The following is a 12,139-nucleotide window of genomic DNA, read 5'->3' on the forward strand; positions in this document are numbered from 1 at the left end:
TAGCTTTTAATCAGTTCCTGGATCCTGGATAAAGGTATTTTGGACAAACAATTCAAGTTCAGTTAAGTTAGATGGTCGCCGAGCATGGACAGCCCGCTTCAAATCATCCCACAGATGTTCAATGATATTCAGGTCTGGGGACTGGGATGGCCATTCCAGAACATTGTAATTGTTCCTCTGCATGAATGCCTGAGGATTTGGAGCGGTGTTTTGGATCATTGTCTTGCTGAAATATCCATCCCCGGCGTAACTTCAACTTCGTCACTGATTCTTGAACATTATTCTCAAGAATCTGCTGATACTGAGTGGAATCCATGCGACCCTCAACTTTAACAAGATTCCCGATGCCGGCATTGGCCACACAGCCCCAAAGCATGATGGAACCTCCACCAAATTTTACAGTGGGTAGCATGTGTTTTTCTTGGAATGCTGTTTCTTTTTGGACGCCATGCATAACGCCTTTTTTTATAACCAAACAACTCAATTTTTGTTTCCAAAATGAAGCTGCCTTGTCCAAATGTGCTTTTTCATACCTCAGGCAACTCTATTTGTGGCGTACGTGCAGAAACGGCTTCTTTCTCATCACTCTCCCATACAGCTTCTATTTGTGCAAAGTGCGCTGTATAGTTGACCGATGCACAGTGACACCATCTGCAGCAAGATGATGCTGCAGCTCTTTGGAGGTGGTCTGTGGATTGTCCTTGACTGTTCTCACCATTCTTCTTCTCTGCCTTTCTGATATTTTTCTTGGCCTGCCACTTCTGGGCTTAACAAGAACTGTCCCTGTGCTCTTCCATTTCCTTACTATGTTCCTCACAGTGGAAACTGACAGGTTAAATCTCTGAGACAGCTTTTTGTATCCTTCCCCTGAACAACTATGTTGAACAATCTTTGTTTTCAGATCATTTGAGAGTTGTTTTGAGTAGCCCATGATGCCACTCTTCAGAGGAGATTCAAATAGTAGAACAACTTGCAATTGGCCACCTTAAATACCTTTTCTCATGATTGGATACATCTGGCTATGAAGTTCAAAGCTCACTGAGGTTACAAAACCAATTTTGTGCTTCAGTAAGTCAGTAAAAAGTAGTTAGGAGTATTCAAATCAATAAAATGATAAGGGTGCCCATACTTTTGCACCGGTCAAATTTTGGTTTAATGCATATTGCGCATTTTCTGTTAGTACAATAAACCTCATTTCAATCCTGAAATATTACTGTGTCCATCAGTTATTAGATATATCAAACTGAAATGGCTGCTGCAAACACCAAAATATTTAGAACTAAAAATGATTAAGATTAATAGGGGTGCCCAAACTTTTTCATAGGACTGTATATTTTCTAAAATTTTTATTATATGGCTTGGCCCCCTAAGCCATAATAATAATAAGCTGACACTTCCTCCTTTCTATAGATTTCTTTGCAGCAGTCACCTCACTTACAGCACACAGATGATCACAGTGATCGTGTATATGTAAATAAGACACGGAATAGACCATTTATAATAGAGGAGTTCACAGATTATCAACTCCCATTTGGCACTTTAGCCTCTACCCAGGTCATTAGGTAGGGTTGAGCGATCGGGATCGGAAAAGATCGGATTTTGATCGGCGATCGAGTAAATTTCACGATCGAGATCGGAATTCCGACCCGATCTTTTCCAGTGGGATCGAGATCGGAGGTTATCTCAAGATCGGCTCAACCCTAAAAGTGACTTTTCCCATAGAGAAGCATTGACTAGGGTTGAAGATCGGGATCGGAAAAGATCGGATTTCGATCGGCGATCGAGCAAATTTCAGGATCGAGATCGGCTGTAAAATGATCGGAAATCGGATTTTAAAATCGATCTTGAAATCTCAAGATCGGCTCAACCCTAGTCATAGGGCATGTCTAGAAAACTCTCCTATAGGATCCAATGCCAGACTGGGCTGTGGCCTGGGCCCAACAAGTCGGGAAGTGGTAGAGAAGGAAGACTGTGGCAATAACTAGCATCTACAGAGGCCGAGAAGGAGAACTTGAGTGTGGATAGGTGGGCAATGACAGATGAATGTTGGCAACCATGAAGAGGAGACGACCGGAGTAGCAATGCAACAAGTACTGGTGGTGGAGAGGGAGACTCCCTTTGCACAGGCGTGGCAATCCCAAAAAAGAAACAACATTATCTTGCTCTTTCTTTACCCTATATAAGTGTTCTACAGTCTAATTCACCAGTGATCGACTTATAACTTACTGCCCGACTGTCATTACAGTGTCCATCACCTCAACGCTAAGAGAGGCAAAAATTGGGGTTGAGCAATCGGGATGGGGAAAGATCAGATCCCGAATGGCGATCGAGCAAATTTCACAATCGGGATCAGCTGGAAAATGATCGAAAATTGGATTTTGAAAACTCAAGATTGGCTCAACCCTACTGTATATATAATATACCATTAGGGCTGAGCGATCAGGATCAGGACAGATTGGATGCCCATCGGCCATCGAGCAAATTTCACAATTGCAATTGGCTGGAAAATGATCGGAAATCGGATTTTAAAATTGATCCTGAAATAGCAAAAATAACAGCAATGGTGGACTTGGTGCAATCTCAAACCAAGTGGTGAAGAGGGTTGCAGCCTTAGGGGGTGCAGAGGTATCAGTTATACCCCAAATCCTGGTATGTGAGTGGGCACAAGGACATCGCATTGTGAGTTGTAGTTTTCCAGTAACTGGTGACCTGCGCAGGTTCAGAGGATTTATTCGTTCCGCTATGTTTATTCATAGAGGGTAATTTTCACCATCACACAAAAATATATTCCTCAAAGCAAAATGTACATGACAAGCTTTCTGTTCCTGTCACAAGAGTTAAATCCCATTGAGCGGAGACACTTAGCCCCGCCGTGCGGGAGCAGCCGGGTCACTGTACACAGGAGGTGATCACCCACATGCTTTTAATCTCCAGAACTGTTTACGGGAAGCCTTCAATCCGACCTCCAGACGTGTAATTTTTGCAATGTTTGGCATGCGATTGTAGGCCATTTCCTGCAGCATTAACCAGTGACGAGGGCGTGACTTCCATCCATTTAGCTGCCCACAAAATGCACTGCCAGGAGTTGATCTGTCAACAGGAAAATGCCCTTGTGTTTGCAACGAAAACATCTAATTGTTTTCTGGTCAAGTGAATCACTTCTAATGGAGATGTGATAGATCGGACAATGCTGAAGCTGGTTGTCAAAATAGAGCGTCTCTGATATGAGCACCATATGAATACCAAGGATAAAAAACATAGTGATGAGGGAGCGAGAGATACAGGAGAGCCTGAAACCATGGAAGGACAGTTGCATGAGATGGAAAGGTCCCAAAGATGACAAAAGATGGTGGGACATGTGCACCAGGCTCCACGGAGGAGCCCAAGAGAGGTGAGGGAAGGTGGACATCAGCTTTTTTTATTTTTCCTCCGGGCCATGTTGGCCAATTTCCAGTAAATGACAGCTAACCAGTTGACTTCGACAAGATCCACCAACCATCTAGTGTGTATGGGGGTCACCAGATTATCTTTAGACAAAGAAAAGAAGAATCAGTAATGTTGTATTTCAACTTTACCAATTTTGCATCCTTTGAGATAAGTTACTGCCTAAAGGGTCTTCAGAGACTGTGGGGAGGGAGTCTCCCTCTCCTCCCTTATGTCAACCTCGAGGACTACTTTGGAATTTCTTTGTAATTCATACATACAACAAAAGTCTATCTATTTAATAGTTCACTATGCACAGTTCCTTCAACAATAGTCTATGGGTCTACTTGCACCCCAAGTTCTTTCCAAGCCTGTAGTCCAGCAATAGAACTTCCTCAGAAGACAAAATATGAGAGCAAGATTGTGCCTTCCTCATAGAGCTCATGGGTCATCTGTCTCAAACACCAACTGGTACTTTCTTTGGTTTTATGCCACAAACCGCTGCCAGTCTCTCCATTCCTGAAACTCTTGCTAAACTCAGGTTCTTGGCATTGTGACCGATCTGGTTCTCGAGGAGCTCTACAGCTTTGTCTTCTCCACTTACTCTGATGGCACCAGAATGAATTTCCCATCTTAGTCTTGGATCTACCTATGAGAAGAGGAGTTAGCCTGGCACAGTACATGCTGTGAATTCAGTCAACTGTTTACTAGAGATGAGCGAGTAGGTGTTCGATCGAAAACTACGGTATTCGAAATACTCGTACTTGATCGAACACTACTAGCTGTTCGAAGTTTAAGGTTCGATGCAGAACCAGCGTTGAGTGGCAGAATGCTATACATTCTGCCAATCAACGCTGGTTCTTCTCTTACCTTTAGAAGTCTTCTCCGTGCAGCGTCCCCGTGGCGTCTTCCGGCTGGAATTCACTCTGCTTAGGCATCCAGCCTAGGCAGAGCTGACTGCGCATGCGCGGGCATGCCCTAGCATGCGCAGTCGGCTCTGCCTAGGCCCTGATGCCTAGGCAGAGTGAATTCCAGCCGGAAGAAGACGGGGGGACGCTGCGCCGGGAGAAGACTTCAAGGAGAATCCAGCCCGACCGTCACTTGTGGACTTGGTAAGTGTAATTTTATCGAATTTTGCGTACCCCTGAAACGAGCATTTCCCCCCATAGACTATAATGGGTTGAACAGTCGAAGAGTGTGCGGCTGTTCGAATCGGATTTCGAACCTTAGACATTTTAGTGTTCGCTCATCTCTACTGTTCACCTCTTCTGGGCTTCCTCGCTCATCCAATGTCTTCTTCATTGACTTCTTTCAGTCTCCTATGTGATATCAGCAGCCTTGGAGAACCACTAAGTCTTGTCATTGGACCTCTAAGGTCACCAATGTCATGATACCTTGAGTCTAATAATGATATGAGAGCTGTCAACTCCAAAAATTTCAATAGAACCAAAAATTTTGGAAAATTGGTATCAAGATCTGATTCGCTCCACTCTAGCCCACACCTATCCCGTGGGATTCTCACAATAATCTCTTCCAACGGGGTGAAGGTTCTGCAACCGTTCCATTCCCTCCTACAGTACGAAAGTCGCCATCTTGCCCAGGCCCTCGTCCAAACTCTTCAACTTTGGCAGCTGGAACAATCCAAGTCTATTATTGATTTCTCCGTTATAAGACACTCATAAAACACGTGCAGGCTGACGCGATTCGGGGCATGGAATCAATTAAACAAAAGATGTTTTATTCAACATTTACAAAGAGCATTCAAATTAACCATAAAATGATCGATTCGGCTTCCCAGTGACGGGCCGGAACGTCTTCAGATCTATCTCTTTGTGTTTTACAAGAATTAAAAAGGCAGAAGTTTTGTGGTCAGCATAATGAGCGCTCGAGAGGTGCAAATTTGACAAGATGATCCAATTTCATGCTATGTTAGTGAATATAATTCCAGATTGACACACATGCTGTGAATACAATGAGCTTTTTACAGCTAAGGCAGAGATATGATATCAGACCCCGGAGTATTTAACACACTTAAGAACCTCTCCTCCATTGACCTCGGATCCCTTGAGCAATGCCGTTGTACAACAAGTCTCAGAAGGTCGGTACGTGATAAACGTGGCTGTACACCATGTAGTCCATGGCTATGGGCTATACAAGCTGGTGCTGTCTGGTCCCCATCCATGGCATGGTCTACTATCACCAAGGGCGTAACAAGAGGAGATACAGACGTGGGGTCGCACCAAAGCCCTGGAACATTAGGGGTGTCTCTTCTAATATGAGGGATCAGTACTGTAAATGTACAGTGTAGCTGGGGGCAGAGGCCTGGAGTCTCATCTTATACGTCTGACTGTGGCTGCGGGATGAGGCTGATGTATCTGCAATCCAATTGAATATCATAACCATACACCAAGAAATAATAAGAAGTCTATTCCAGTCTGAATTAATCCCAAACTGTTATTTACAATTCCCCAGACATGTCCGACCCTAAAATACACAGGAAAAAGAGATGGCAGAGAAAGTCTGATCTGTCTGTATTATCCCTATACTGTGACATCACTGTGTGTATTATCCTGTACTGTGACATCACTGTGTGTATTATCTCTGTACTGTGACATCACTGTGTGTATTATCTCTGTACTGTGACATCACTGTGTGTATTATCTCTGTACTGTGACATCACTGTGTGTATTATCCCTGTACTGTGACATCACTGTGTGTATTATCCCTGTACTGTGACATCACTGTGTGTATTATCCCTGTACTGTGACATCACTGTGTGTATTATCTCTGTACTGTGACATCACTGTGTGTATTATCCTGTACTGTGACATCACTGTGTGTATTATCTCTGTACTGTGACATCACTGTGTGTATTATCCTGTACTGTGACATCACTGTGTGTATTATCCCTGTACTGTGACATCACTGTGTGTATTATCCCTGTACTGTGACATCACTGTGTGTATTATCCCTGTACTGTGACATCACTGTGTGTATTATCTTTGTACTGTGACATAACTGTGTGTATTATCTCTGTACTGTGACATCACTGTGTGTATTATCTCTGTACTGTGACATCACTGTGTGTATTTCCTGTATTGTGACATCACTGTGTGTATTCTCCTGTACTGTGACATCACTGTGTGTATTATCTCTGTACTGTGACATCACTGTGTGTATTATCCTGTACTGTGACATCACTGTGTGTATTATCCTGTACTGTGACATCACTGTGTGTATTATCCTGTACTGTGACATCACTGTGTGTATTATCCTGTACTGTGACATCACTGTGTGTATTATCCTGTACTGTGACATCACTGTGTGTATTATCTCTGTACTGTGACATCACTGTGTGTATTATCTCTGTACTGTGACATCACTGTGTGTATTATCTCTGTACTGTGACATCACTGTGTGTATTATCTCTGTACTGTGACATCACTGTGTGTATTATCTCTGTACTGTGACATCACTGTGTGTATTATCCCTGTACTGTGACATCATTGTGTATTATCCTGTACTGTGACATCACTGTGTGTATTATCCTGTACTGTGACATCACTGTGTGTATTATCTCTGTACTGTGACATCACTGTGTGTATTATCCCTGTACTGTGACATCACTGTGTGTATTATCCTGTACTGTGACATCACTGTGTGTATTATCTCTGTACTGTGACATCACTGTGTGTATTATCCTGTACTGTGACATCACTGTGTGTATTATCCCTGTACTGTGACATCACTGTGTGTATTATCCCTGTACTGTGACATCACTGTGTGTATTATCCCTGTACTGTGACATCACTGTGTGTATTATCCCTGTACTGTGACATCACTGTGTGTATTATCCTGTACTGTGACATCACTGTGTGTATTATCTCTGTACTGTGACATCACTGTGTGTATTATCTCTGTACTGTGACATCACTGTGTGTATTATCTCTGTACTGTGACATCACTGTGTGTATTATCTCTGTACTGTGACATCACTGTGTGTATTATCCCTGTACTATGACATCACTGTGTGTATTATCCCCATACTATGACATCACTGTGTGTATTATCCCCATACTATGACATCACTGTGTGTGTTATTCTATCACCCCCTTGTCGCACCTCTATTTCTTTCCCTTGGCTCCTTACGCAGATTCTTGCGCTCGCTCTCTCTGTCGCCCCTTCCTTTATAAACAACTTGGAAAAGATTTAGAAGTTGAAACCTTCAATTGTTTGGGAACTAACCTCTCCCCTGAGAGAGATGCAGTATCAGAGAAGCCATTAGACGTAATAATCCCCTTGTCCTCCTCTTGTCCCCAGCAGTAAGTTGTGCTCCTCATTTGGAGCGATTCCACGGCTGTATCACAGTTAATGATAGACTTAGTTATTCCGAGTTCTTCTCCGTGCACCGCTCAGCCATGGTCCTGACTGCAAATGATTCTGCTCTTATTTTCTAGGATTATTTGCAAATACCAAATTTACTGTGTGAAACCCCTGAGCGGAGAAGCGGCTGGAGGTGATCCCTCTTCCCGGAGTCTCACCGCAGTCTTGTAGCTCCTCACTTACATATATTCCGCTCTAGTGGAGACAGATTATTAATATGGTGCTGTGTTTATTCCTTGCAGAGACGGCCATGACACGTTCACAGACAAGGAAACATTTGGGGGTGTTTTTGTTTTGTATTGAAAAGTTGAGGGGTTTTTAACCACTATGGACACATGGGTATGTAGCAATGACACTCACGTACATCCTTGCAGAGTTAGCAGTTGCAAGATGGTTCCTGATGGGGGCACTATGTGGGGATTTATTCTATAGTGACAATATTTAGTGGGGTGGGAGCACTGAAGTGGCAATATACTGTGTGGGCACACAATGATGTAGGCGTACCCACGACAAAGGTTCAGTTCAATGCCCTCTAAATCCATAAAAGTAGCTTGTTGATGCCCCACCCAAACAACCAGCTCCTTGGGTAAATGCCCCAATAGCTCCCCAGCTACATCCTTAGAGTCACAAATGTGGCATCATTCTATGTGGGGGCACCAATGAGGTATTATACCATGCGGCATTATAATATATGGAGGCACAATGGGGGACATTATAATGTGGGGGTACTAAGTGGGCATTATACTGTATGGGGGCACCGAGGAGGTGTCATCACTGAATGTTAAACAGAGGTGGTCACTGTATGGGGTACAAAGGGAGGGTGGGCATGTCTGGGAAAGGATAGAAGCAAATCAGACCGTTATCTGATGGCAGATCCAAATCAGTAGACCCCTGGTATATACAGTGACATATACAAGGCAACTTCAACTACTGAGCAGTCTTGCAGATCAGCCTCATTCTCTTGAATGGGACTGAGCTGCTGCTATGTCATGTGACCAGTAAGCGTTACCTCAGGAGAAAGGCCAGTACTGATGAGCTCTGTGGTCTCTTCCAACATCCGATCAGGGAAGGTCCCAGGTATCAGACCCCCACTGATCATATAAATTTCCTATCCTATCCTATTCCTATTCCATCAATAAAAGGAACCTATCACCACCTTCACCAAGTCTAGTTTTTGCAAAGCTTCCACTCTACGGACTCTGGCTCTGTTGGAATTTTTTCTCTAGCCCCCACCATTCCTGAACAATCAGTTTGGTTAGTTTCAGCACCCAACAAGCTAATGAGACCGCTTTCTACCAGGTGGGCGGTCCTGTGCTGGAGGAGGTAGTCTAGGACCGCCCACTTCTTATATTATTAGGTGCTGAAACTATCAGAAATGATTACTCAGGAACGGTGAGGGCTAGAGAAAAAATTCCAACTGCGCCAGAATCTGTGGAGCGGGGCCCATCATATAATTCAATGAATTGGATTTGGTGGTGGCTTTATTAATTTGATGCATAGTACATTGCATACTAGAGGCTGGGAAGCATGCGTGCAATGACACAGACGTTACGGTGTCCAGGGAAGGAGAGGTGCTCGTGCCTTGCAGATTTACATTTCTGTCATGTTAATAAATAAGCTATGAAACAGCTGACTGCCTTCCAATTGCTGGTTTGGAGTTATTTACACGCTAATCCTTTAGCTTTCAGCTCAAACTGGACAGGAATGAGAATGACCAGAGAGGCCGCTATCAGGAGACTGAGGGATGTGAGAGAGCCAATTTGCAGCGTTCCACTTGACTAGCCTTCTTCATTTGACTCCTATTAGCTCCCATAATGTATCTCTGCCATTAATCAGCTCCCAGAAACGCCAGGACAGGTGTAACTGGCCGGGTTCCAGATAGAAGGTGACTGCCTACATGTGTATCCTTCCCAGGAAGACAAAGGAGGAGAAGACAACAACAAAGAAGAACCCAAGATGAAGCGAGCATGACTGACACGGAGAAAAATAGAATCTTCACTTGTTACATTTGTGTCGAACTGGATACAAAACCCGCAACGTATTGTTACCGGCTTCTCCGTCGCCACTGAATCTCCAGTAAGGTCACCGGCATCTTCGACAAGGTCGACGGATGTTCTGATGGCGTCCAGACGTCACCGAGACGTTTATGCCCCTAAAAAAGAACAAGATAACGCGGGCAAAGTAATGGAGGGCGATCTGATATCATCGAGAGATAATCCAAAGCGAATGCCTTACGGCTAAATTCATCAGCTTGAAAAGGTCACCGCTGAAAAGGTTTGCAAATTAAAGACTGAAAGGGACCGGACGACGGCGGCGGGCTGCGGCGGCGTTCTTTACGCTCTGTGCCGGGTCTGCGTCAGGGACATGTCGCTCGCGTAATTTGTGATCTAATGGGAAAATCTGAGCGAGTTAATGAAAAGATGACAAATTGTTTGGTTTCCATTCATCTCGATGAAAAGATTGTGGCCGGTGTTATTAAACTGCCCAGAGTGTCCCTATAGGAGGTCACGGCGAAGCGGCGGCCATCGCGGGAAACCGAGGGTGCTTAGCTATGATCGGGATTTAACCCCTTGTGACCCTGGCAGGGAAAGTGGCCTTAAATATAGGTTAAAGGGGTTTTCTAACCCCAAAAGGATACAGGATAGGTCATCAGTATGCGGTGGAGAGCAGAACCCGCACAGATCAGCTGCGGCTACACCAATGGATGAGGAGCGTATGAACCTGCTCCTATTCCTGTAACAGGAGAGGCGCTGCGCCCCTATCCAATGTATAGCAGTGGTTTTGGAGACTTGTAGCACCACCCCTATTACTTGTACAGGAGCAGATGGACACGCTCCCCATCCATTGGTGTAACTTCTGGCACCTGGAGGCTGTCAGAACCTCTGATCTGTACAGGGTCCAGGTTTCAGATCCCCATAGATCACATATTGATGACCTCTTCTGGGGATAGATCTTCAGTATGAAACATCCTTTTGGGTTTGGATAACCCCTTTAAAGGCTATCTGTGTAATGTATTGGCTGTCCAAATCTGAGACAAAACTTCTATGACTCATCCTCGGTGTCCAGACAGAATCAGTCTCCTTCCCCCTCTGGCAGTGACTATATAGCCTGCATTGACTTACCTGCATGAGGGAGGAATCTCAGCTATTCTGCCACCTACTGCTCAGTCTCTGCTCCTCTCCTGACCAGCAGGACAGAAAGGGGTTTCTATTGGCTACCCTGACTGTGTAGAAAGTGACTGAGCATGTGCGTCCACCAACACTCAGGTGGACACGCAGTTTCCTATATATACTCTGAACACCAGGTGGCGCCTATACCATTTACATAAATGAGACAACTCAATGGTGGGATAGCACTTTTAATACTATATTAAATATTGTGTTTTCATGCATGAACCACTAGAGGGAGCTCCACTGGAGAACTTATAAATACCCATGCAGTGAGCGCCCTCTAGTGTTGCAGGCAGATACAATAATACGATTTAACCCGTTCGGTACAAGGTTAGAAAAGAGACATTGTACTGTATATGTGCATGAGGGTTAACCCCTCGCCTGCTGGACAGAGCTCCCCTACTTGTCTACAGTACAGCGCTGCGCGGTCCCGTATCTTTGATTTATGAATATTTTACCATCTCTGGAATATTTATAAAAAATAGGAGCTGATTCTTGTGTCACCGGGACGTACAAGGGAGAATATTTAGGTTTACAGATGGCTCTTTAGTCAGATTCGTGACTTGTAAATGCTTCAGTGTGTGTCACCGAGTCCCTGCCCTGACTGTAAATCTCTCCGTTCATTACCTTGGAGAGTCTCTCTTCCAGGTGGCTGCATACAGGGTAGCAGGAGTTCAACTGGATATATATATATGGAAAAAAGAAAGCTACAGTATAGAAATCTGGGGCAAAGTGACCCTTTGGGCACCCAAGGACCCTTTATTGGGGAGGAGGCATAGCCCCTTACTCTGTTACCCTCCTTAAATTTACATACGGCACAAAACAATGCTATTTATTTCCCCAAGCCGGCTTTAGTGTCTGCTGCAAAAAGAAAACCCTTACAAAATTGGCAATTGCCTGCCTATAATTAGGCTTAGTGGTCAGACAAGGCCACTATTACATTTTACAATAAAAAGTGTACCTTTAAGGCAGCAAGGGAACAAGCGCTGGCAAGAAACCCATCCTTCTATTTACTTAGCAATGATTTTTGGCCGCTGTTAAATTTTTCACCCATGTCACACAACAGCAGATTTTTTTTGATTTTTTTTTTCCATTTTTTAAGCGTCCTATTTGTTGCCCGCCGTCGCTTCCTTCAAGTTAATTTTAGCACCAATTAAACTTTG

Source organism: Leptodactylus fuscus, chromosome 7, assembly GCF_031893055.1.
Source record: "Leptodactylus fuscus isolate aLepFus1 chromosome 7, aLepFus1.hap2, whole genome shotgun sequence".
In the NCBI taxonomy this organism is placed as follows: domain Eukaryota; kingdom Metazoa; phylum Chordata; class Amphibia; order Anura; family Leptodactylidae; genus Leptodactylus; species Leptodactylus fuscus.